The 27638-nt window shown below is 32.1% G+C and overlaps 1 protein-coding gene across 10 annotated transcripts in view; it reads left to right on the forward strand.

Annotated features, from left to right (window-relative positions):
• Positions 1-16210: 16210 nt before the first annotated feature.
• Positions 16211-27638, forward strand: part of LOC143234174 (rho GTPase-activating protein 23-like) — a 71114-nt gene continuing 59686 nt past the window's right edge. For 2 of the 10 annotated variants that reach the window (XM_076471313.1, XM_076471316.1), the window contains exons 1-2: positions 16211-16283; positions 18867-18946. The gene's annotated coding sequence lies outside the window, so the exon portion shown is untranslated. Of the gene's footprint in view, positions 16284-16713; positions 16735-18866; positions 18947-22666; positions 22768-27638 lie in introns of those variants that run through there. The other 8 variants (XM_076471320.1, XM_076471314.1, XM_076471318.1 and 5 more) reach the window with 8 other exon arrangements.

Below are 27638 nucleotides of genomic sequence, written 5' to 3' on the forward strand. Positions count from 1 at the left end.
AAGCTATTATAGACGTACGATAGGGAAAGGTACTTTAACTCACATATGAATAAACCAAAAGCCACTTAAGATTCTTTTGTAATCTGTAATAATTTAACATACTCAAAACATTAGTTTTTATAAGATGGCGTCAGTGACGCTAATGATCTAACTTTGTAGAAACACTGCTCTAGAATTAAATGTTGATATGCATTTTATACCTTTATTATTCATTATACTCACTTGTCTTATTCTTTATAAAATTCGTTTAAAATAGCAAATAAATTTAATTAAACTTCAAAAAACCATGAAGTAACAAACTCCACCAAATAGAGTTTAGAAGTTGCAGGGGCATGAATATTGCTGAATTTATTATACACTAGCATATTCGCTACGTCCTCCGGTTCTTCTGTAGGGCTGATTGATGTCTTTAGCCAAGGATATTTTCTATCTCGAACTATATATGACGTTTCAGACTCTCTCAAAGAAACGTACAAGTTGATCACTTCAATCAGAGTGAACGGAAAACAATATTTTTTATCAAGCCCTACATTTAGCAACAACATGGAAAGAACAGTTTTATAGCCTGTATGTTTCGCGTTAGTTGAGAGATTTAAGCTTACGCATAGCTAGAAACTATTACAAAAACTTTTGATTTCAGATATAACTAAACAGTAGTTGACGTTTATATAAAAGCGAACTTTAAATATTGGATATATTTCATCCTTAAAATGAATTTATTTCTATTCTTTCATATTCACTCTTATGACTAGTCTTATTTGCTATATAGAAGTGTTCGAAAAGTCTGGAATCATGGACACTTCTTCAACGAATTCTACAGAACGTGTTCAACACGTTGTCCCTGTAATTCGAAACAAGTTTAGAGAACGTGTTTCCATTCTTTCTTTTTTTTTTATCTCTGCGAAGCATATTTGTGTCATCCATACTTCCAGTTTCCTTAAATTTAGCTACCAACTTCCCAACAGCATTGTGAGTTGTGTTTTCCAACTTTGTGGATGGCTCGAATTAGAATCGACAACAACCTTCCTCTGGTACCAACATTATCTGTCAAACAGCAGGATTAACTCAACCTTCTCATGCTTTGACAGCTCCATAATGAGTCAAATACCTGATAAGCTGAAAATCACCTATATTTCCAACCTTTTTTGCACACCCTCTATACGCATAATTCAACATCTGATAATAAAACACCTGAAGAATACGCAGAATTTTACCTACCTGAAGTGTATTGTCATTATTTAATTTAACATATTTTAAATAATAAGAACAAACTATAGTTTCAGCTAGTTCAACGGTTTTTATAGGGTTTCCTAAAGTTACCTGGTAACAGTATTGTAAATTCAGAATTTAGTGTAAATCTCTCATGTCCATAGGGTTTCCTAAAGTTATCTGGTAACAGTATTGTAAATTCAGTATTTAGTGTAAATCTCTCATGTCTATAGGGTTTCCTAAAGTTATCTGGTAACAGTATTGTAAATTCAGTATTTAGTGTAAATCCCTCATGTTTATAGGGTTTCCTAAAGTTATCTAGTAACAGTATTGTAAATTCAGTATTTAGTGTAAATCTCTCATGTCTATAGGGTTTCCTAAAGTTATCTGGTAACAGTATTATTAAATTCAGTATTTAGTGTAAATCCCTCATGTCTATAGGGTTTCCTAAAGTTATCTAGTAACAGTATTGTAAACTCAGTATTTAGTGTAAATCCCTCATGTCTATAGGGTTTCCTAAAGTTATCTAGTAACAGTATTGTAAATTCAGTATTTAGTGTAAATCCCTCATGTCTATAGGGTTTCCTAAAGTTATCTGGTAACAGTATTGTAAATTCAGTATTTAGTGTAAATCTCTCATGTCCATAGGGTTTCCTAAAGTTATCTAGTAACAGTATTATTAAATTCAGTATTTAGTGTAAATCCCTCATGTCTATAGGGTTTCCTAAAGTTATCTGGTAACAGTATTGTAAATTCAGTATTTAGTGTAAATCCCTCATGTCTATAGGGTTTCCTAAAGTTATCTAGTAACAGTATTGTAAATTCAGTATTTAGTGTAAATCCCTCATGTCTATAGGGTTTCCTAAAGTTATCTAGTAACAGTATTGTAAATTCAGTATTTAGTGTAAATCCCTCATGTCTATAGGGTTTCCTAAAGTTATCTAGTAACAGTATTGTAAATTCAGTATTTAGTGTAAATCCCTCATGTCTATAGGGTTTCCTAAAGTTATCTAGTAACAGTATTGTAAATTCATTATTCAGTGTAAATTCCTCATGTTATTTAGCTTTTCTTTCCCTACGATACTGTAAATTTAGTTTCGATTTCAATAGTCTTTATTTAATGTGACTTAAACAAATGTTGAAACCCAGGTTTTTGTTCATGTATTGGGTATTGTGATCAGTCTTAACAATTTTTGTTCCTTCAGCTCTATAATCTGGTAAACGAGGTTGCATATCCCCCCTTTTGTGAAACAGCGGCATGTCTGCGGACTTACAACGTTAGAAACCCATTTTAACACTCGTGGCGGGCAAAGCATAGATAGCCTGTGGTGTAGCTTTGTGTTTAATTTGAAACAAACGAGGCTCTATAATAAAATATACAGTTCGTTCTTTTTAGCGGGAATTTAAAAATATATAAGAGTATGTAACAATCTTAAAATTTGAGTGAATTAAGTTAGCGATTTACTTATCTATTATCTAAATTCGCAGCTCAATGTAAGCAAGCTTTTGCTCCAATGTTTTGTCAGGTACAGATTCAAACAGTGTTCTTACTGCCACTAGATGTCGCAGCGTGTTAAAATTAATTTTTAGTAATGCTGATTGTTGTTTTTTTTTTGTTTTTTTTTGAATTTCGCACAAAGCTACTCGAGGGCTATCTGTGCTAGCCGTCCCTAATTTAGCAGTGTAAGACTAGAGGGAAGGCAGCTAGTCATCACCACCCACCGCCAACTCTTGGGCTACTCTTTTACCAACGAAAAGTGGGATTGACCGTCACATTATAACGCCCCCACGGCTGAGAGGGCGAGCATGTTTGGCGCGACTCGGGCGCGAACCCGCGACCCTCAGATTACGAAGCGCACGCCTTAACGCGCTAGGCCATGCCGGGCCCCAAGTAATGCTGAATAGATGACTTTACTGTATATTAGAACAGGCTGTCGACATCTCTCTAATTTGTTTATGAATGTTAGGGTAGAGGTTTATTTCTGCAGCGATCCATTAGGCTATAATCTTTTCGGAAGTTCTACATCCCTTCATTTGTTTCTTATTAAGCGCAAAGCTGCAAAATAGGCGACATGTGCTGTGCCCGCCACGAGTACCAAAACGGGATTTTTAGCAACGTGAGTCCACAGTCTTACCAATGAGGGCTCACAGGGAAACTTTATTGAAAGTGACGCGTAATTTCAAATTAATCTTATATTTTGGTTACAGAAGTAAATTCTGAATTATTTTTATAAATATGACCACAAATGTTTAAGTGTTTCGAGGCTGCTCGATACAGTTGCTTGCATAACATATCAAAAGAAAAGAAAAAATGCTGGCATTTGTATCCGATCTTTCTTTCCTTCGTGTTTTTATGACAGCATAACATAAACTAGAGGTTGGGGGCGTCAGAATCCCATTTTTAACAAATTCCTTGGCAATTTTCTCAGACAGTTCCTCAGGATTTGTGATATCAGGCAGATATAAAGGCAACTCTGTTTTAGATAGATACATGGGTAATGAGACAAATAAAAAATTAACTATAACTTCACAAGTAATCAATGAATGACAGTTATGCCACAAATTATAGTAAGAGAGAGTATTTACTTGGTGCTTTTTAAAAGGTTATAAAATACAAATAATATATTATTCATCAGGACTATCTCTTCTGTGCATAAATTGTTCTAAAACAACAACTAAATAAAGAAAACAATTCCGTTAATATATTAACTGATAGCTCTTCTGATTAGGTGTGTTTTTCCTTTCATACACGTATCTTCAGAAGTGATTTTTACATTATTTTTGCCTTAATAAAATGATTCACAGTCGTCGTCATTGTTTTTTAGCATAATAATACATAATAGACTAGCGTAATAAGTCCACAAACTTACCACTAACGCAATGAATGGTAGGCAAATGCATGGTAAAATACAAAGAATGATAAACATAAATAAATTAGCACGTGTATATCAAACGTGTTATTGGTTAACTGTTTGCGAATTTCGCGCAAGCTATGCCAGAGCTATCTACAATAACCGTTCCGAATATAGTAGTGTAAGACTAGAGGAGAGGCAGCTAGTCATCACCACCCACCGCCAACTCTTGGGCTACTCTTTTACCAACGAATAGTGGGACTGACTGTAACATTATAACGTCCCCTTGGCTGAAAGAGCGAACATGTTTGGGTGTGACGAGGGATTAGAACCCGGGACTCTCAGAGTACAAGTCAAACGCCCTCAACACTTGATCTATCAAACTGTGTGTTCTTCACTCACACTTATCAAAATCAGTTGTTTCCAATAAACTAAATTAAATTCAAGAAAACATGCTATTAGTGTCAAATGAAAGTACGTTTTTAAAATGCTAAAGAGGATGTAATGTTTTATATCACGTTAATTAATATGATCTCTTTCTCAGAGTTTCTTTTTCTTTCTTTATTCATTCAACGGAAGATTCGTTTGTTTGTTACTAAACCCAAAGCAACATTATGAACTATCTGTTTGTTGCACATCATGGATATTAAAACCCAAGTATTAGTGTTATAAGCTCTCAGACTTAGAGCTTAGTCGCAAGGGGTTTGATTTTGCGTTTGTGTTTTATAACAAAGCCACATCGGGCTATCTGTTGAGTCTACCGAGGGGAATCGAAACCCTAATTTTAGTGTTGTAAATCCGTAGACTTACCGCTGTACCAGCGAGAGACGCAAGGGGTTTAATAGCAGAGAGAAGATTCACTTTTTTCCCAGTAATTAAAAACTGCTAAAGTTTTCTAACTTTTTTTTTTAATTATGCCTTTTTGTTTATGAATTTCGCGCAAAGCTACTCGAGGGCTATCTGCGTTAACCGTCCCTAATTTAGCAGTGTAAGAATAGAGGGAAGGCAGCTAGTCATCACCACCCACCGCCAACTCTTGGGCTACTCTTTTATCAACGAATAGTGGGATTGACCATCACATTATAACGCCCCCACGGCTGAAAGGGCGAGCATGTTTGGTGCAACCGGGATTCGAATCCACGACCCTCGGATTACGAGTCGAACGCCTTAACACGCTTGGCCATGTCGGGTCCCTAGAATTATGTCAAAAATTATGTTAATACTTGTATTAACGATAGTTTTAATAACTATTTCTAATGAAGGTGATAAAAGCTTTCCAAGATATCTTCATGTTCAAAGTGTTGTTGTTGTTTTTTCTACAAAGATTGATATACAAGTTTGTGTTAAAAATTACACAAGTCTGCGAATTTCAACTTTGTAAGAGTTGTTTTAGTTTTTAATAACGAATTTTCCATTATTCAGAAGACCCGACATAGCCAGGGGGTTAATTCGCGGGTTCGAATCCCCGTCGCACCAAACATGCTCTCCCTTTCAGCCATTAGAGCGTTATAATGTGACGGTCAATCCCACTATTTGTTGATAAAAAAGTAGCCCAAGAGTTGGCGGTTGGTGGTGATGACTAGATGCCTTCCCTTTAGTCTTACACTACTAAATTAGGGATGGCTATCGCAGATAGCCCTCGTGCAGCTTTGCACAAAATTCAAACCATAATTCAGCTACGTAGATTTCGAAAATGATATTCATTTTTTTCTCTGTAGCACAATGAGTTTTCTTACAAATCGGGAAGAAAAAAACAACAACTTTTGCTTAGATGAAATTATTTTGTTTAACACAATGAATATTTTTATTGTCATGATAAGATTCTCAACTCCTAATTAGTCTGGAGAAATCTATAACCAGTGGTTGTCAACATTTTATGTAAATTAAAATGTGACCCTATTTCAATAAAAAATATTCACATATATAAACACACGTATGATGTTTTGTGAGAAATTTGCATAAGATAGATAACAATGGATATCATTTCCGTATTCGGCATACCGGAATTAGTGTAAAACATGCGAAAATTTGAAGACTAAAATCACCGCAGGCTAATGTAATTCATCAGTAACAATGAAACCAAGTTAATGCTTAATGTTTCAACCTATTGATTCATGAAAAAACGTTACTTATTCTAAATGCTCTAAAAATATTTTTCACGAGAGAAATTTAAATTACAGTAGTTTCTAAAATACTTTATAAAATGCAATCAATCAATTTTAAATTAAAACTCGTTAAAATACAGTATATAAAATAAGATTTGTTTTCACAACGTGGAATGACAGATGGTTTGTGAAGGAAACATTCTCTAAACTGAAATTTAATTTTTGTACTGCTTATTGGTTTATAGAAGATATTTTGATGTTGGAAACAAACGAACTTATAACAACAAAAACATCTTCTTGAAATAACACTTAACGTTTTGCTTCTTCAGGAATATTCCACTAAAACACAAACCGTAACTGACAGCACAAAGTTTCAAAAGAGAAAAAACATTTGGTGTTATACGGTCTTTTATTCCTAGTATTGGACTTAATTATGTACAATAATCAACCGCTATTATGCTTATTGATATAAAATGTATTATAACAAACAACACGTTATTCTAACTTAACAAAGAGTCTATCATCAACCAAAGACCAGGTATCGTTTTGGGGAGGTAGTTCAAAGAAAAATAAACCCCAGTAATAGTTTATTGGATCTATTATATATACCTGTATCCAAATATGTAATCTGTATCATGTTTACTTGTTTTATTCGTGAGCTGTGAACTATCAAACAGACATGGGGTTTGAGAGTAGCCATAGTACCTTACTAAAAATACTCAAATTCACGAATTTGTTATCCGTCTTTCTTGTCTCCAAATCAAATTATGAAACTTTTTACCATTTTCACTTTGAATTTGGAGACCTTGTTCTCAATTTTCTCATCTGGCGAAAGGTCACCACAATTATAGTCACTGCCCATTTCTAAACAAAATCTATTCTTGAGTGTCATTACGGCATCTTTAGGCTTAATAGATGGGTTTGCCTCAGCAAGGGCTGTCAAAAAGTCCATCACGGACGCATTCCCAGCGACTGCACAGATTGAAAGTTGAACAAAATCGGGTCCTTTTCACGCGCAGTAAATCTAGAGAATAATGACGATTACTGATGACATGCTTAAAAGTATCAAACTTCTAGACGCTGTCATAAGGGTTGGATGATATTTGTTAAATATGTATTGGGTCTGGTCCGAAAAAAAAATCAAAGACAGAGAAGAAGAAGAAGCGATTACATATCTGATCCGTCGATTACACGACAAGAAGTACTGTTATTAAATGTTACTGATGGTCATGTAGTCAGTCATAACTCGATCAGTTTTTGTCCGATTTAGAAACTGTAAATTGCAATCGTCATATCTTATTGTATGCCACACCCATTTTAAAGCTTCGTAAAGAATTTAATACATCTCGGATTATTTACATTCAATCTTTGCTGTCGAGGTGCTTATTATTGAGGAAGAAATCATACGTTAACAATAAATGTAAGGTACAATCTACTAGACGTATGGTAACCATGGCCATTAGTCCGTTGTTGTGTTTGTTTTTGAATTTCGCCCATAGCTACACAAGGGCTATCTGAGCTACCCGTCGCTAATTTAGCAATGTAAGACTAGAGGGAAGGCAGCTAGTCATCACCACCACCCCAACTCTTGAGCTACTATTTTACCAACTAAAAGTGGGATTGATTGGGATATTATAACGCTCTTATGGTTGAAATGGTCCGTCGTTGTGAAAAGAATATATATCAAGAGACTCCGTATATCCATTCTTAATTTTAATTGCTTTATAAAATATTATTATGTAAGACTGCGCAACAGTTATAAGAAACAGATTTCATAATAAACATTTCCTTAAAGATATAACTTTAAACTAAAATAACGCACTTCTCTCAAGTTTACTTTGAATTATTTAATTTTTTGGTTATTAGTTAAGCTGTGGACACAGTGCTTCATGAAATTATATTTAAATTTTGAGAAAAAAAAAGAGAAACAAACTGCTAACATAAAAGTTTCTTATACAGCGTTTTATTTATTTCTACTTAATGATGGGATAGATCTATACAGAAATCTTTCTCGTCGTCAGACATTCATAAGACAATTGTTGCTGCTTCTATAGTGTAAAGAAAAAACACAACGTTCTATATACACCCTGTTCACCTCGAGAAATCTGATGTTAATATTGTAGGCAGTGCCAGATGAATACGATCATAAGGCCTAGGTGGGCACCTTCTGTTCGTAGGATCTACCAGCCGTATGAGTTAAACCAAAGATTAACTTTTATTAAGGAAAATTTGCATGGACCCGTAGTTTTCGTAGGCCCTAGGCACTGTACCTATTGTGCCTAATAAATAATCCGGCTCTGGTTGTAGGTCCGTCAATTTATGGCTGATTCATATGACAAGATAACCGCACTAATAGCACATGCTCTAAGCATATAGATACAAAACGCTTGTAATTATGATTTTGCATTAAAAAAAATGTTTCGAAGTCATAACAAACATAAGTTTGTTCAATATAGTTGAGATGTCATGTAGTTAACCTAACCAGACAGATAATAATATAATTTTAAATTACAGACATCACAATCTGTACATTAAATTATTGTACCTGAAAAACTTTTCGCTCACAATACTGTAGTGTGATTTTATAAGTAATTGTTTGTTTTTGTTTAAAACTGAACATCTAAATTCGTTAACAATACAGAGGCTATACTTACGTAGTGTTCATAAGTATATTAGACAGTAAAATTCTAATATCCGATAAAGAAAAGTAAAAATATCGAAAAATTCACTATAATGATTTCCTAAATAAAACTGTTATTGTTTTTTTATTAAAGACAAAGCTACACAAAGGTACATCTATGTTCGTCCCATCATGGTTAGCAAAACCCAGTTTCTAGAAGTATTAGTCCGCTGATATATCGGAATGGAAAAGGAAGGGGGGGGGGGTGTAGAAATACGAAAACGTTTCTTTGTTTATTTTTGTTCACTAGCCTTCTGCTGATGTTGAGTGTTCAAGTTTATTATGAATGTGTATATTGGAAACACGCTTTTACCAGTTTGTTTGGGCATGGCATGGCCAGGTGGCTAAGGCACTCGATTCGTAAACCGCAGGTTTGAATCCCCGTCACATCAAATATGCTCACCCTTTCAGCCATGAGAGTGTTATAATGTGACGGTCAATCCCACTGTTCGTTGGTTAAAAAAGTAGCATAAGAGTGGATGGTGATAACTAGCTGCCTTCCCTCTGGTCTTACACTCAGCAACTCAGAAATTACGTTAGATTTTCATAAGGAAAATTAAGAAATATCGCCAGCAGATGGCGGCTCAAGTAAAACCACATTGGACTATCTACTGTATCCACCACGGTGAATCAAACACCGCAGTTTAGCGTTGTAAGTTCGTAAACTTAGTGCTGTTTCATGGAGGGACAGCCATTTATTAAACGCACATGTTATAATTAAAGTTTGCGAAAGAATATAGAAAATGATCTTAACCACCCAACGGTACATTATCAACTATGAAAAGACCATTTCTAAAACAATTGTTTTAAGATGCAAATAAAAGTTCTTAAATCACGAGTGTTTCCTACTCAGTTATATTGATTCATAAATGGCAAGTTTAGGAAACAACAAATAATTCAATAAATTATAAAGAATAACGTGTGTGTGTTTTTCTTACAGTAAAGCCACATAGGGCTATCTGCTGAGTCCACTGAGGAGAATCGAACCACTGATTTTACCGTTGATAAAGAATAATAACAACAGTGGTAGTTAGTACTATTAATGATTTAATTTTAAGCACATAAGCTGGTATAGAAAATAAAACATGCTCAAAATATTAATTGAAACTTAAGCACAGCAAGCGTGGATATTTTTATTTTAAGACAGTTGCGTATCATGATTGCCAAATTTAATATGGAATGTTGTAAGTCCTGCATTTCTTTCTTGAATTAAATTAGAATTTAAAACATTCGGTGAAATATTTTCTTCTTTATATTAAAACTTGGCAACTTTAAGTAAGATGGGTAAATTTCAAGAGACAATCATACACGTACTAAATACATTGGCCAGATATGGCCAAGTATGTTAAGGCGTTCAACTCGTAATCCGAGGGTCGGGGGTTCTAATCCCGCTTTGACCAAATATGCTTGCCCTTTCAGCCGTGGAGACGTTATAATGTTACGGTCAATCCCACTATTTGTTGGTAAAAGAGTAGCCCAAGAGTTGGCGGTGGGTGGTGATGACCAGCTGCTTTCTCTCAAGTCTTATACTGCTAAATTATGACGGCTAGTGCAGGTAGCCCTCGAGTAGTTTTGCGCGAAATTCAAAAAACAAACAACAAACAAACTCTTTTCTTCTTTAGTTGTTTGTTTTAACGCAAAGGTACACATTGAACTACTGGCACTTTGTCCACCACAAATAAATTTAAAAGTTAAATTTATCAGATTAAAAAGTATTTCAATCAGTTTTCAAAATCACAAACTTATATCACTCTTTTCAGTGAAGTTATTTCATTATCTGTTGGTGGATATCGATAAATTCATTTATTCAACTATCAGAAGTTAAATCATCTATAAAAATAAAAACTGTTATTATTGATTACTGACAATCATATGAGCTATTATTGTTGTTTTCAAATGCTCGACGAATTCCTGCGTTTAATAGGTATTTTATATTCTAAAGAAATGTTTAGGTAAGATTAGTTCAAACATTTTGGACAAAAAATCTGCACACACTTGAAATTGATAAACCAACAATAATGTGATATATTTTTGAAAAGGAATTTAAATAGTAATTACACAAATATATAGTTGTATTTAAAAGAATCCCTAATTGAAGAAGACAAAAATTAATGAATAAATTTACCAAACGTGCAATTTATAAATACTTTAATTCTTTGTAACCAAACTGATTGTTTTTGGGCTCAGAAGATTAAAGTGTTTTTAGGCTTAGTTTCACAAATGATGTTCGAATGAAATACTTATTTTTAGGAACATAGAACACTTAAGAAACAATAAGCCGTTACACTAAGCAATGAGTTACTTTTGAAACGCATACCTGTTATTTCACTATACTGTGTAACATTCATGATTATTGGTCTTTCTTCCTGCCTGAAATAACCAAAATCAAATAAACCAGATTTGGCGTAATATATGCTGTTTAATGAAGAGAGATTAATCATTTGGTTGTCGAAATTTGTATAAGTACAAGTCGACGTATAGTTAGATGATTTAAATATATATATATATGTGTATACAAACACAAACCTTAATATATTCAGTAAAAATATTATTGATTTATCTTCAGTGTTAAGCTTTGATTGCATCACAGACCAATAGCATCCGTAACAATAAACAATCCTAATACAAAGAAGAATATACTTATTTGTTTGTTTTAGCTATGTTCACCGTCACCAATCGAACCTTGGATTTTAAAATATATTTATCGATACTGTTTCGCATCTAATTCCGATGTCACATCTATTTCGGTTTTTAAGAAATCTTTTTTTTGAAACACTCTTATCTGAACATTGTAATCATCATACTCAGCAAAACATAATATTAAAACTAACTGTAATAACTGTGGCTAACAGTGTAAAGTTCATAATATTAAAACTAACTGTAATAACTGTGGCTAACAGTGTAAAGTACATAATATTAAAACTAACTGTATTAACTGTGGCTAACAGTGTAAAGTACATAATATTAAAACTAACTGTATTAACTGTGGCTAACAGTGTAAAGTACATAATATTAAAACTAACTGTAATAACTGTGGCAAACAGTGTAAAGTACATAATATTAAAACTAACTGTAATAACTGTGGCTAACAGTGTAAAGTACATAATATTAAAACTAACTGTAATAACTGTGGCTAACAGTGTAAAGTACATAATATTAAAACTAACTGTAATAACTGTGGCTAACAGTGTAAAGTTCAATACTGTTTTTACTTCAAAGCTAAGTTTGATAATAACTGAGAGTTCAATGAGAGAATGTGGAACAACTATAATATCATATAATTATGAAGAACTCAAGAACGATTCCTCTTAAGAGTTGAGGGAAATGTGATAAACCTAAAATTGGCTTACCATTTGTATGAATAAAACTAAATTACACAAATTAATAATTAACATTAATAATGAGCATAAGATAGTGTAATTGATTTTTCAGGTTATTATTTTAAAAGAAATTCTAAATTATGAAATAGGGCGTTCTTTAACATATTACACACCACGGGTGTATATAACTGTATCTGAGAATTACATTTGAGAGGAGGGTGTGGGAATGGGTTCTCCACTTCCTACTGATAGAGATCCAAGAGTTTGTTTCGGGATAAATAAACAAACATTTAAATCTGAAATGATGCACTCTAATGACTTTTTTATGTATATAATCTGTACAAAATTAAACACATAAGTAACATAGGTTAAGATTTTGTACGAAATAGAATTCGTATTTTGAATTTTTAATATTACACAAGGGTGTACATTCTTGTACCTTTGTAAGGGTATAAATTTATTTTAGATATGACTTAAAATTATAGCTTATTAGAGCTGTGTATAAAGGTCGTGTGAGTTCTTTATCAATGAGAAATAGCATTAATTTCGATTTTATATAATGTATTAAGAATATTTTGCTAGTTACTTTATCTTTAATATAACACCATAGCTTGTTAGGAAGACAGTAGCTTGACTTCACTAGTTTGTAGAATTGTGTAAATTGCTATGTATTTTACTGTAAAAAATGGTTGCTTAAGATAACTTTATCCATTATTGTATTCTTATTATTTAATTAAGATTCGTTTGTTAAGAATTCACATACATATTTGGCGATTGTTATTAGCTCAATTAAATAGAGTAGAATCTAAATATTGTGCATTGATTTTGTGACACGTTGACGTACCCGTTCAACGCACGAGGCAGTCATGGAGTTCTCCAGGGAAAGACAAGAGGAGTCCAGATCCGAACGTGTCTCTCAAATGTCTATCTCCAGAGCGACTTCGAAGTTTAGTAGAAATCAATAGAATAGTATGTGGAACATACAGTGTCCCCAAGAAAGTACACATGAGATCATATACAAAAGCCATCTCCTCTGCGTGATTACCTAAAGAGTTTTAATGGTGCATGCTAAGCAAGGTTGAAATAAATTAAAAGCTATTGTAACGGATTTAATATTATATATTTAATTTAATATTGAAGTTTGTTTCAGTTTAATATATATTTAGAAATGCGTGTAACTTATATTGTTAAATGTGTATTGCGAAAGTCCCTCCTGTTTTCTAAATTTGTAGAAGATTCTCGAGTATAATAATCAACAATATACCATGTGTGTATACAGAACACCAGTGTTGTTGCTTTAGCTGAAATTTCTAGAAAATCTTCTCTGAAGCTTATAAAACGTAGCTAACTGTTTAGTAATATCGTTGGTTTGCTAAGTCAGTGTGCTATAAACCAAGGATATTTAACTAGCAAAGTTTATATGTTTCGAAAATTACAAACCGTTTAACTTCAGCGAATTAACTTTCTACGTTAGTATTTCTACGAGGATATTAGATATTGTTGTCGGAGAAAATCTTACGTGTGCTCATTGAAGCAGTTAGCTAAATTACCGTCAAGAGAAATGCACCCGTGTAACAGTACTGTTTATAAATTTGTAAAACTCTTGTATCTTAGCCATTACTTGTTATAAATATTTGCAATAACCGTTATTATAAGTTGTGTTGTTGGTTATATATTAAAATATATTTGTGTTAAGAAAAAAGAATTGTGTGTATCAATGTTATTGGCAAATATCATAAATTTAATACATATCGACATTAAATTAACATATAAATTAAAATTCAAATTTCTGGCTATTTAGCATCGTAAAATATAACATACGTAACGCAATAAGTTGAAGACTCGTCTGGGATAAATTATAATACGTAACACTATACAGATTAATGGCGGACACACTGACAGTGGCCTCCTGGGGAGTGACACAGGAGTGGTGTTTTGTATCCGAACACCGCCCTGTTTAACCCTCCCAGGAGGCCCTAAGGATGCATGTCAAGTTTGTTTGAGATTGGTCAAAACAGTTCTCCCATATTACTCTCCGGGGGATCATTATCTGTCTGTGTTTTTACTTTTCATGCCTAAAGTTATCTTAACCAAGCCGCTCTCGGTGGCTCAGACGTAATTCTTAAGTTTTATGATGCTAAAAACCGTGTTTCAATACCTGCAGCTGGCACAGAACAGATAATCCATAGTGTAACTTTGCCCTTAACTGCAACTAAACAAATAAAACAGAGGCTCACAAAATAATACGTAAGAATCACTCTTTACCAACTTAATCTAGCTTACTCCATAAAAACAATTTTTCACACAAATTAATAATACAACATTCAATTATTACTATGTTTGTCGTATGCTAGCGAGCCTAATTCATAGTGTGATATCCCGTATGCATCACCTTGCATTTATTATAATTGAAATTCATTTGCAATTTGTTCGCCCAATTCACCACGTAAATTTTTTGTTTGTAAAGCAGTAGCATTCATCAAACAGCCAGGAACACCCCAAACTTTAATGTCTTCATGAAATTTAAATCCATGTTCCTTCACTTTTCACTTCTATTACTGATGTATATAAAAAAGAGCAAATATCGCAACACTGAGCCATGTGGTACCTCACGTGTGACATTAATAAGTTTGACCCAACTTAATTTACAAAAACCCTCTGCTTTCTTCCATCTAGTCAGTTTTCTCTCCAATGGGTCAACCTATTCCACACGTCTCCAAAGATAAATTTTAATAAACTTTTAAGCAAACCTTGTCAAATGCTTTCTGAAAATCCAGATCCACAAAATTTACAGCTGTACCGTTATTTTCCTCTATTAAAACCATGCTAACTATCTGACAAAATTTTAAACGTCATTAAATGACTTTGCAAAGCATCTTTTATCAGCAGTTAACAAGGTATGTGTGTATTTCAAGACAGTCAAATTTTGCTGCAATTTCATCAGGACAGTAAAGGACAGTATACATAAATAACATAGCATTAAATTATACACTCGCTCTGTGTTTATAATTACAACTTCAAAATATACCGAACATATTGCTCACTGCTCATCATTTCCTGATTTTTGTTTCATTTAATATTTTTTAAATATTTTTATAAATAAATATATTTCTTGTTATGTTCGTGTTAACCCTTAATTTTTGTTTGACTGCACTCATACGAAGTCAAACCATAATTGTAGTTTCTTATTCAGTTGTAGCTCTTAGCTAACAGTTAATTAGCAGAAAACTTATTTCTTAAGTTTTAAAACTCATCGTAAATAAACTGCGAAGATAATCAGGATTAGTCTTTTAATATATTTTTGCATCATTTATGCTCTACATTAAACAATGAAATCAAGCGATTGCTTTTGTTATAAAGTATTGTAACACATACTTGTATTTTAAAAAAGATCCTTGGGTACAAGCTACGACGTGGGGTTATAAATTGTATCCTAGGTTTTGGAAGTGATAAAGGAAGTAGGACCCACATTGCGGTGGGAATACATCGTCTATTAGTCTTAACCTCTAATTCGCTAGTCTCACATGGGAAGATTAGCAATTTAGAAATTAGGAAAACGAGATGTGGATGCTCAAGTCCACAACGTCCCACAGGATACATTTTATAATTTCGTGTTGTAGTTTGTACCCTAAGATCTTTTTTTAAATATGCAGCGTATTTTGTTTAATTTCAATGTGTTTTGTTTATGGCTTAAAAATTTATGGTTATAATATATACATATATATACAGGGGGTAGACAAAAGGTGATCCCCATTGTCCACCCATGTGTATGTATATATGTTAATATCCTTTTTAAAAAAATATCACGATATACAATTTACAGTACAACATAAAATAACAATACGAAATGTAAAGGCACAATAGCTCATAGAATAATAAACGCCTATATAAATATTTTTAAAATATTTGTAATAATTTCACAACAAGATTTTCTTTGAAAAGTCGTATTTATATGTTTAAATAAATAGATAAATTTAGAGAGAAGAAGAGAGAAAAACACGTTTCGCAACTCTCCTTTTTTTATGTATTGATAAATTGGTCAGGGAAACAGTCTCCAGGTGATTCTATGGTACGCATGCGTAGTGTCACATAAGTACAGTGATTGCTGGATTTTGAGGTAAGAATTTATAACAAAAATATTTTGTATAATTTAATCATTTGTGGAATGCATTTATTAAAGCCCATTGAACGATCCGAAATATTATTAACTTTGATGCTAGCCTCTTTTTTGTGAATGAAAGCATTAAATAGCACAATTGCAGTAACATCCGTCGGAAATGAGAGCTGGTGATGAGCGCAGATGTACTACATATATATGTATGTAAGACAGTGGTACTATTAATATTACTAAGCAATAATAACTTTATGATACAGCCAGTATGGTGTAATAAAGATCTAAGATATCGTATTACGGAAAAGAATAATAAATTCATGAAATCTAAACTTACTGGAGTTGATAAGGACTGTATGAAATCAAGAGAGCTGGTTAAAGTTAAAAGGGCTAAAACTGCAGTGGATATGAACCTTGAAAGAATTAAATAATCGGAAATTATTTAGACATATGATGGGTAAGCAAAATAGTAGGATAAGGATTGGCTCTCTTCAAAACTGATAGTTGGGAGCTATCTCAGAAGGTCATAAGATGTAAACTTATTAAATTATACGTTCTCTTCAGTTTGTACAAAGAAAGATACAACTATTATGCCTCAACCAGGGCACTTAATTAATTTATGGAGAAATACTGATGTAAAATATATCATTTTAAGTTATAAACTTGTGAGAGAAAAGCTGGGAAGCCTTGAAATTGATAAATTCTCTGGACCAGATGACTTTTATCCCAGAGTTTTAAAGGAACTTTAAGATTCTGTGAACCATTAGCTAATATTTGTTATTATTCCATTGAGAAGTGGAAGAATATTAGAAGACTGGAAGTTGGCTATCATTAGTCCATTATGTAAAGGAGGTAATAATTGTTAAGACAGTTATGGACCAGTTAGTCCTATATCAGTAGTTGGAATGGTTTTGGAGAGTGTGATTAAAAATGTACTGGAAAAGTCACATAAAGAAATGTCACATAAACATAGTGTCAAAGAGCCAGCTTGGTTTCACTAAGAGAAAGATTTGTTTTATAAATCTTCTGATGTTCTCTGGGGATGATAGTGCAAGAGTTGGTGAAGAAAATACTGTGGATTTGGTTTACCTTGATTTTCAAAAGCATTTGATAAGATGCCTTACAAAAGACTTATTATAATTATATCTGTAGGCATGGGGGAGATGTTACTGATTTGGACAGACAATTGACTGGAGAGTAGAGAGTAGAGATTAGTAATAAATGGAGTTAGATCTGCCTGGATCACAGTTATAAGCAGTGTGCCTCAGGGCTCTGTGCTGGGTCCACTACTGTATTGTGATTTATATTAATGATAGTGACTCTGAATTTATTAAAAAGATGTTGAAGTTGTGCAGAGGAAAATGAAAAATTACATTCATTTATAGATTTGGTTTTCAAATGTACTTATTTGTTTTACATTAAATTACGTTTGAACATCACATGAACTGTACAGATTTATGCACTATTGTTCACACTAGGGGATAATGTCATTCATGTGTGTAGATTGTTTATGAGAAGGTAAGTACCTTTTAGTATAAAAAGATCTTGTATATTTACAGGCAGAGAAATATCTAGGTGAGAATTGTTAGAACTTTTAGTTAATTATGAGACCTAGGTACAAAGATAGTAGTTATAGTTATTTAGTGATTGCACATTTTATTACATGCTTGAATGGTATTATAAGAGTATGTTGATTTTGGGTGATATTAACCCTAAAACAATTGATGGTTGTTGCCATTTAAGGGTTAAGATGCCTCTTTACCTTGTCTGAGTTAGGTATTTGATTTACAGGATAAAAATTAAGATTGTATTTACCTATGTAAAGATAATGTACATTTTTATGTCATCCAATCTACAGGGTGGCCCATAAGTCCCTACCCATCCATATATCTTATGTATCCAGTGTATCTGTGTACTGTCCCTCATTCTCGCTGCATATTATGTGATGCCATGTTCTGTGAGATATTTTCCTCAACATAGCAGGGATTATTGTTCCAAATGTCGCAGTAATAGCTGCCTTCAACTCATCATTAGAATTATAACGTTGTTTAGACACAATGTCCTTTATGTATCCTCAAAGATAGTTATCACATGTTGTCAAGTCTGGACTTCTTGCGGGCCATTTCATGGGTGCTGGGGATGTTACAGAACCACGACCTATCCATTTGTCTGGAAAGAAATTTATAATACATGTGTAATTGAATATAACATAATAACATATGGATGGGTAGGGACTTACGGGCCACCCTGTACAGGTCTAGTGATTTTCTTCTCTTAGTTTTGTAGTAGTTATACCTCTATTTTGTATATTTTAATTGTCTACTTTGTTAAAAGTACTTGTGAACTGCATGTGACTTGTAAATGTTGTATTATTTTGATTGTTTACAGAATAATCTCTTTATATATAGTCTAATACTACAAACAAGGAATGTCTTGTGATCATGACATAATGTGTACATGAATATAGCTTTTTGTAGTTCCTACAGTAAATGTTTAAATGTTTTGATTAACAATTTATATATAATTTAAAGTAATTAATTATAGCATTAGGTATTGCTGAAATGACTTCAGCATTTTTTTTACCTCCAGAAGCTTTTCCACTGACTGTACATTTTATATCAAAGTGAGACAATACAAATGAAGCACAATACATCAGTGAAGAAACTTAGGTGAGACGGTATTTAAACATATTCCATTATTTCTAAATTATAAGACTATTTCTAGATACTATACATGTATCTTAAAAATTAACTTGTATAACATTGTTCTGTAAGTTTTACTAAAATCATCTTCCATTGAACACTTTTTAAGATTAACGAAAGACATGACTGTTGCATGACTGAATGATCTTAAGCTAGTGTTCAAAAAGAAGTAAATTTCCAAGTCGTGCAAGAGGTTATAGCAATAATGTCTTTCAACTGAATGTAATATGTGTATATACGTACATTACCAGACTGGAATTTATCATAAACCTATAAACTTTGATTTTCTTATAAAGTTTCAAAGCTTGTGATAAGGTTTATTTATAAGTTAGAATATTCTGATATAATTAATTGGTTCAGTCTTGAAGAGCTGTTCAAGTTTCATTTGGACAAGAAAAGTCGTAAAGTACAATAGCATGTGGACACAATACCGATAGGGTACAAGTTGGTTGTTCATGATTTTTCTCTCATGACTACTTTATTTATTATGTATATTAGTGATATAGATACTAGCATAGCTGCATTGTCCAAGTTTGCTGGTAATATCAAAATACTGGTCAAGGCACATATTGTTGACAACATTTAAATAATGCAACGGGACATCAGAACCTTGTCAGTCTTAGTTTGGGGTCACATATCCGGTTAATGAGCATCAGTACTAAGATTTTTATTAATAGACACTTAGAATATAAAATTTTGAAAGGGAACTGTTTTAAATTAATTGGTATGCTGTGGAAGGGAAGCATTTTGAAGTTACTTCCTGATTATTTAACTGTTAAAAACAAAACATGATATTATGTTTTATTTAAATTTTTACTTTAGGTGAAAATTTTTTTTATTGTTCTTGTACAGACTCTTGATTATCATCCTAAATATTATTAAGTTTTGGTTTTTTTATTTTATGAAAGCATAAAAATTCCTCATTAAAGATGTCAGGTCTGAACAATTTTAGTTTATGCTTAAACTAAAACTGTTTATGTTGTTTTGGGTAGATTTATGTTATCAATCAAGTAAGGGAGACAAGATGACTTGAACATTAATATGTTGTTGATATAAGACTCAGGTTTCGGAGACAAGATGACTTGAACATTAATATGTTGCTGATATAAGACTCAGGTTTCGGAGACAAGATGACTTGAACATTAATATGTTGTTGATATAAGACTCAGGCTTCTTATTTTCATGTTATGTGTGGTTAATTAGCTCATCAGAATGTGAATGTAGTATGGTTTACTATTACATGGTGCAGAATATTATCCAGCATTTAGTTTATTTCAGAGCTACTTTAAACCTGTTTATGTACATAAATACTACAGTAACTTGTGGTCACTAAATTATTCTTTTGGGGGTAATTTAATAAACACTGTGTATCTGTTAAATAAACTTGCTTTTATATTTGTAAATCGATTTATATTTATTTATGGGTGTATGCTGTTTTGTTTTTAAGAGAGGGAATAACTGTGATTGTATAACCATTTGATTTAAATGCTATATTTAGTTCATTGTATTAAATCTTTTCATTATGGGTTAAGTGGATCCCACCTATCTTGTAATTAAGGAGGTATTCATGAGAGTAATTATGCTATTGTTTTTGATAATGTATGCACATGTTTACAACATTTGCAGGTTAATAACAAACATTACAAAGCTTTTGCACACAAAATATCAGGTTTTTAAATTAAGTATTAAGTTATTTTAATTAAAGAATTTTCCTCATAAAATTTTCTCTCTCAATGTTGACATGTAATTTTCATTTTAAGATTAAAAATTCCTTTATGTATAAAAACGTTTTCAAATTTCACTTGTGAAGTCTTTATAAACTCCAAATTATTATGAAATGTTTAATTAGAAAAAAACATTCTATTTTATTTGTTATTTACACAGTCAATTTAGAATCTTTGTATGTTTTCAATAGATTTACTGATCTCATAACCCCCATAAAACATTAGGAAGTAAATATAAATTATGCTTTTTTCTTTCTAGAATGACTACAGATTATAACTCAAAAACCAAAATGTTTGGTCTAAATAGCTTAAATGCCATACAATTATACATTTATATATATGTATTTATTATATTAACTTTTTAGCCATTGCCAGCTAAGATAGAAGTTAGTGACATGGTGCACATGCATTCACAGCATCCAAGAATATAAAACTGACCTTTAGTCCTTAATAAAGTTTCCTGTCTTGGCAATGTTTTAGTGGACTAATGTTTAAAAAATAGAGTCAGATTTCAGTTATAATACATTATATATGTAGATACATTATTACTATTTACAGACAAGATTTTAATTATTTTTCTTCTGTAAACATAGAACAGCAAATAAAGAAGTAAAGCAAACAATTATTTTTTCTACCTGTGACCTTTTTAATTGATTGCTGCTTGTTATAGGTTGCTAAGCCTTAAGAAATTTTTCATGTGGAGGATGTGAAACAAAATTTTTTTTTTTAGGTTTTATACATACATTTGAATAAACAAAAAACAATTACTATATTAATACAGTAGAAATCCATTATAATTTGTCAAATTTGGTAACAGAGCTGTATGTTGGTAAAAAAATTTTTGAACAGGTTAAAAACTACCCATCATCTCGATGATTTGTTCGAAACAAAGAAACAATGCTGTTATATTTGAAAATGGCTGGGAAAATCAATTGTGAGATATTCTGAGCTTTCAGTTGGTTATTCACATGTCATATATACAATTAAATGTATATAACAAGTTGTTTTCAAATATTGAAGGAGGTGAGTGGGTGTTTGATTCAGTACATTAATGATGTCTCATCATGTAGAAATGATAGGTCTTAATTTTATACTCTAGCTTTTAAGTATTGGTAATTTGAGCTCTCAGTTCATACAAAAATATATTTGTAATTTGACATAAAACATCAAATTTGAACCAGTGCTGCATTCAACATACCATGTGATACATAAAAATTGGTGTTGGTGTATTTTTTAAATATTTACTTTTAAATTAAAAATAAAATGTAAAATATGAAACTTTGAATTATAATCTACAGTTTGATACTAAACATATGGACATAAATTTATAAAATAGTGGTTTAATAAAATGTTGAATGTAATCCAACAAATCTGATAATATGGGCTTTGACCCATGAACCATCCTGGTGTGGTGAATTAGTGTTTCTTTTTCATTGTGAAACAGATGGCTAAAATGTCATGATACATGACCTTACTTATTTGGCATTTCTTTATCCTTAGACTAATTGTAGAGCTTTTACAGTTCTAGCAGACATTGTATAATTGAATTAACATCTTTTATTTTACTATCTCATTTGATTTGTATAGTGCATTTCAAACACAGTTTTATATATACAACTACACATGTTAAGATGGCTAATATCTTTCAAAGGTTAATGTGACAAACATGAAAGAAATAGTGTTCAATAAGAAGTGTTATTAATTATAGGTAGTTTTAAAAACTTTTGTATGCCTTGGATCTGTTAAAAGTGCCTTTATTTTGGCCCATGTGTTAGTTGTTTTGTGTTTGTACGTATACATATAGTATCATACTGTTTATGAAACTGCACCTGTTATGCTGTGTTTATACTTTATTACCTGACAAGTTCTACAATTATCATATTCTTGCTAAGCATGAAGCTTCAAGAAAAAAATCAATATCTCCATATGAATATTGGTAATCTGATAACCTCACTTTCCTTAGTAGAATGAAATGCAGTACACCAGGAATTAGGACTAATGTGTGTAGGATTTTGAGGGAACATGATGATGGTGTCAAAGGAACATCAAAAGACAGAAGCCCAGGTACCTTCCATTATTATTATGATTTTGTTGGCTAATACTTTGTTCCATAGAGAATTCCAATACACATGTAGTGAATGAACACTTATCTTTCCTCTTATGTTTCCAAAAATTAATGTGTCAGAATTTTTCTTCATGAGTTTCATGGGTAACAGATTTTCCTGTTAAACTTTAATTTTAACTGCCATTGTACACTACATGGCCAAAAGTATGCAGACACCTGACCATCATACCCATATGTACTTGTTGAAAGTCTTATTTCAAAACCATAGGTATTAATATGGAGTTGATCCTCCCTTTGCTGCTATAATAGTCTCCACTCTTCTGGGAAGGCTTTTCACTAGATTTTGGAACATGGCTGCAGGAATTCTCTCCTTTCAGCCACAAGAGCATTGGTAAGGTCGGGCACTAATGTCAGGCGAGAAGGCATGGCTCATGGTTGGCGTTCCAATTCATCCCAAAGGTATTTGATGGGGTTGAGGTCAGGGCTTTGTGCAGGCCAATCAAGTTCTTCCACACCAACCTCAGCAAACCATGTCTTTATGGACCTTGCTTTGCACACAGTTCTCTAAAATGTCATTATATGCTGTAGCATTAAGATTTACCTTCATTGGAACAAATGAGCCTAGCTCAAACCATGAAAAACAGCCTCAGACCATTATTTCTCCTCCACCAAACTTTACAATTGACACTATGCATTCAGGCAGGCAGCATTTTCGTGGAATCCGGCAAACCCATATTCATTTCTTAGACTGCCAGATAGTGAAGTGTGGTTTATCATTCCAGAGAACAGATTTCCACTGCTCCTGAGTCCAATGGCGGTGTGTTTTACACCACTCTAGCCAATGTCTGGCATTGTGCATGGTGATGTTAGGCTTGTGTGCAGCTGCTTGGCCATGGAAACCCATTTCATGAAGGTCCTGATGAATTATAGTATGACAATGAACAACATTATAGTATGACAATGAACAACATTGTTCTTGTGCTGGCATTAGTTCCAGAGGCAGTTTGGAACTTGGTAGTGAGTGTTGCTACTGTGGACAGACAATTTTTACATGCTACTAGCTTCAGCACTTGGGGGGTCCTGTTCTGTGAGCTTGTGTGGCCTACCACTTTGTGCCTGAGTTGTTGTTGCTCCTAGATGTTTACACTTCACAATAACAGCACTTACAGTTCACCTGGGCAGCTCAAGCAGGGCTGAAAATTGATGAATTGACTTGTTGGAAAGGTGACATCCTGTGATAGTGTTACGTTGAAAGTCTCTGAGTTCTTCAGTACAACCCATTCTTCTGCTAATATTTATCTGTGGAGATTGCACGGCTATATGTTTGATTTTATGCACCTGCTAGCAATATGTGTGGGTGAAATAGCCAAACTCACTAATTAGAAGGGGTGTCCACATACTTTTGGTCATGTAGTGAAGTATTCTTGAATTTATTTTGCCACCTCTGAGTTATTTAATTACTTCACAGTTTAAGATTGCAGTTTCATATCAGTTAATGTGCATGGTTTACAAAAGCAGTAAATTAAGAAATACTAAACTTATTATTTAAAGAAGGAAATTTTTAAAGATACTAGATACTATAGTATAGCATGCAGTTTTGTTACTTCATAACAATCTAAGAAGTCTGATTACTTTTATGATACCAATTTTTGTCAGTGACTACACGAGTGCCTGCCTATTTTGGTTAACTAACCTTTGGCATATTTTCCACCAACAGATTGATTCTTCAAGTTCTCAACCATAGTCTTTCTCCCTACTTCTCCATTGCTTCTCTTTTTCTGTACCATTTCCTTTTCTTCTCCCTCTGACCTCATCTGTTTTTATTGTTTTAAGGATATGATATTGGATCTTGTAGTCAAACATGCCATTAAGAGGCCTTCTCGAAATTTTTATTATATTTCTTTGTGGTTCCCAAGAAGACCAGGAACTGGCATGTGGTTATTGATTTATTATTTTTCAACTATTTTCTGGCTGTTCCACAATTCCAGATGGTAAATGTCTTTTCTCTTAGGTGGTCTTTTTTACCCAGGCTGTGGATGACCAACACTGAGATATTGGACACTTTCCTTCACATCTTGATTGCCCCATCCTCAAGATCATTTCTATGCCTTATTCATCAAATTGCATATTCTAATTTGAAGTGTGTAGTGGGGAGTTATTGACAAATGATAACATCACAATGCATTTGCACAGTTCACATAAAATATGTGAATTCAGGGGAGAGTTAGTCCAAGGCCAGTACAAATAGGAAATAACTATTCTATGTGATGAGGTAAGTATCTGTCAGGAATACATTTCCAATGATGGAAAATGTTTACCTTCCAAAGTAGCATTAGAAATGTGTAGATGCTAAACTGTAAACCAATTTGTCTTAAACTAAACATGAACTACAAAATGGTTTGGTGTTATCTCTGTTATTCTATGACATAAATTTAAAGAAGTGATTTCCTTTGAAAAATGATTTAAGATAATTTTCTTGGATATTTTTATTTGGCACAGAGAAATTGCCAGATTAATCAGTCAACAGCAATAACAAGATTGTATCATGTTATTTGTTTAAAATAACAAGACTTTATTATGATTATTAAAGAGTTATGTGTTACTATATATTTTAAAGACTTAAAACAACATTAATTTTACTGTTGTGGTTTTCTTAAGTGCACTGATTTAATACTATTTTCAGTGTTTCTATGTATCCTTAACTTTGAAAATGCTAGTGTACAATGCCTTTCACCACTATCCAAAACATATTTTTATTTTCCAAAATAGAAATCAGATTTTGTTCTAATATAATGTAAAAAAAAAAGAATAATGTAAGTATAATATTTTTAAAATATGTTCTTTATCTAGCAGTGCTACTGAACTGAATATTATATATTTTCATGAACTATATGAAAATAATTGTACTAATTTTTGGAAATTTAAAAATTATCAGACTTGAGTTGCCACTTCACTCTAATAAAAACTGTATTACAGTTAGTGCTACACAAGGACAAGATTTAATTGCAAATAAAACCAATATGAATTATAATATCAGACAAATTATTCTGTCTGAGAATACTAAAGAAATATATTGGTTTAAATAAAGAACTTTCATCAAGCCAGTGTTATAGTGATACAGGAAGAGTTGGTGAGTTATGGGGCTAATGTACTCTTTTAGCAACACTGTCAACTTCATATAAATCATTATCAAATTGAAAGGCATCATTTTTGCATTTTTGAAACATATTTATGAATTCTCATTTCATTATTCTACATTTGATATAGAAGCTTTGAACATACATTTGTGATCTTCTCTAGCAGAATATTAATTAGTATTGAGAGATTATCTCAAAGTTATTGTAATGAAATCCATTATAAAGATATGAATTTTTCATTTCTTGAGAGAATTTAAAATTGTCTTTTTATATTAGGATCATTACTAATTTTTTAATAGTTTCAAGAACTTAATTAAAACCCAGCAAGCTCATAATTATATATACTAATGCTAGACACAGTTGGTCAAACTTCATAAACCTCAGAAATGCCATAAATAATACTGTAATCAAATTTTTTTTACTTTATTATATTTGTTATCTGTTAGTAAATTTTTAACTTATCTTCACTAGTTTTAATTGTATGTATGTATAATTTTACAAAGTTAATTTTATTGTCTAAAGTCTATCTTTATTAATATAATCAATTTTACTTAAAATAACAACACTTTTCCTATGCCTCCTTTTATAATCACTATATTTTAATTTTCACTTGAATGTTTTATAGCATGAAATTCTCCTTTACTCATATTTGTAAATTCACTTCCAGAGCTGTAATTATAATAAGACGTTTATTCAAGCAATGGCACTAACTTCGGTTCTTGTGTTCTAAAAGTATTCATTGGTGTCTGTATAATCTTTTTGTTTAGACAATTTTTGCAACAACAGTTCTGATTTAATAGAATCTTCAAATGTAAGACTTTTTGGTGGAATAGCAAATATCAGACCATGAGCCAACACACATTTTTCTATATCACTCAAAACTTAATTAAACAAGTTAAAAATTACTTTATCAGGATGAGTTGTAAAAATCTCTTTGATAAACCTTCTTAACTGATTTACCTTTTCTAAGTTATTATTCCTACATCTCAAAAAACTTTAGTTGGTTTGTAGCCTCTCTAACAGTAAAATATTTTTATCCAGTTATCATTTCAGCACTTTATGTATTTTAATTTTTTTAGTTTTATTTCACAACTTAATAATTATTTTTAAAACTGTAAATACAAACTCAAATAATGAAATTAAAGAATAGATTGATTCTTAAAAATTAACAAACTTAGCTGTTGCATTGTATTTTTAAAAGCTTTTCCATGAACTGTAAATTTAAGTTTATATTACCTAGAATATACATTTTGTGTTTTCTAAAAAAATGATAAAATGGAATTATATATCCTATTAATAATTACAGCAATAAATTTAGTTTTTTAAAATTTAAGGTGTATTATTTTTAAATAAATAGAGTAGTGCATTTTGTTTGTTATTAATTATTTTAACTGTTTGTGTTGGTATAAGAATAATAGAAAGTGCTTTGCAGGAGTATATCTGAACACTGTAACTATAAATTACTTTGAAGCAAACAAGAAAACTGATTCAAGTGTAAAAAGTAGTGAAAACAACATTTAATTGACAGGTAAAGTCTGTCAAAATTTGCAAGTACACAAGATGAAAGATAGCATCTATATTGGATTATTAACTTTTCCAAAATTGTTTAAGAGGCTTAGTAAAAACAAGTCTACTTATTAAACTTTTTTGATTATTTCTCTAACCAAACAAAGAATGTAAACTTTAGTTAGGAGACTGGAGTTTGAGAAAGAGGGAACTGAGAATGCACAGCA

Source organism: Tachypleus tridentatus, chromosome 12 (genome assembly GCF_004210375.1).
Source record: "Tachypleus tridentatus isolate NWPU-2018 chromosome 12, ASM421037v1, whole genome shotgun sequence".
In the NCBI taxonomy this organism is placed as follows: Eukaryota; Metazoa; Arthropoda; class Merostomata; order Xiphosura; family Limulidae; genus Tachypleus; species Tachypleus tridentatus.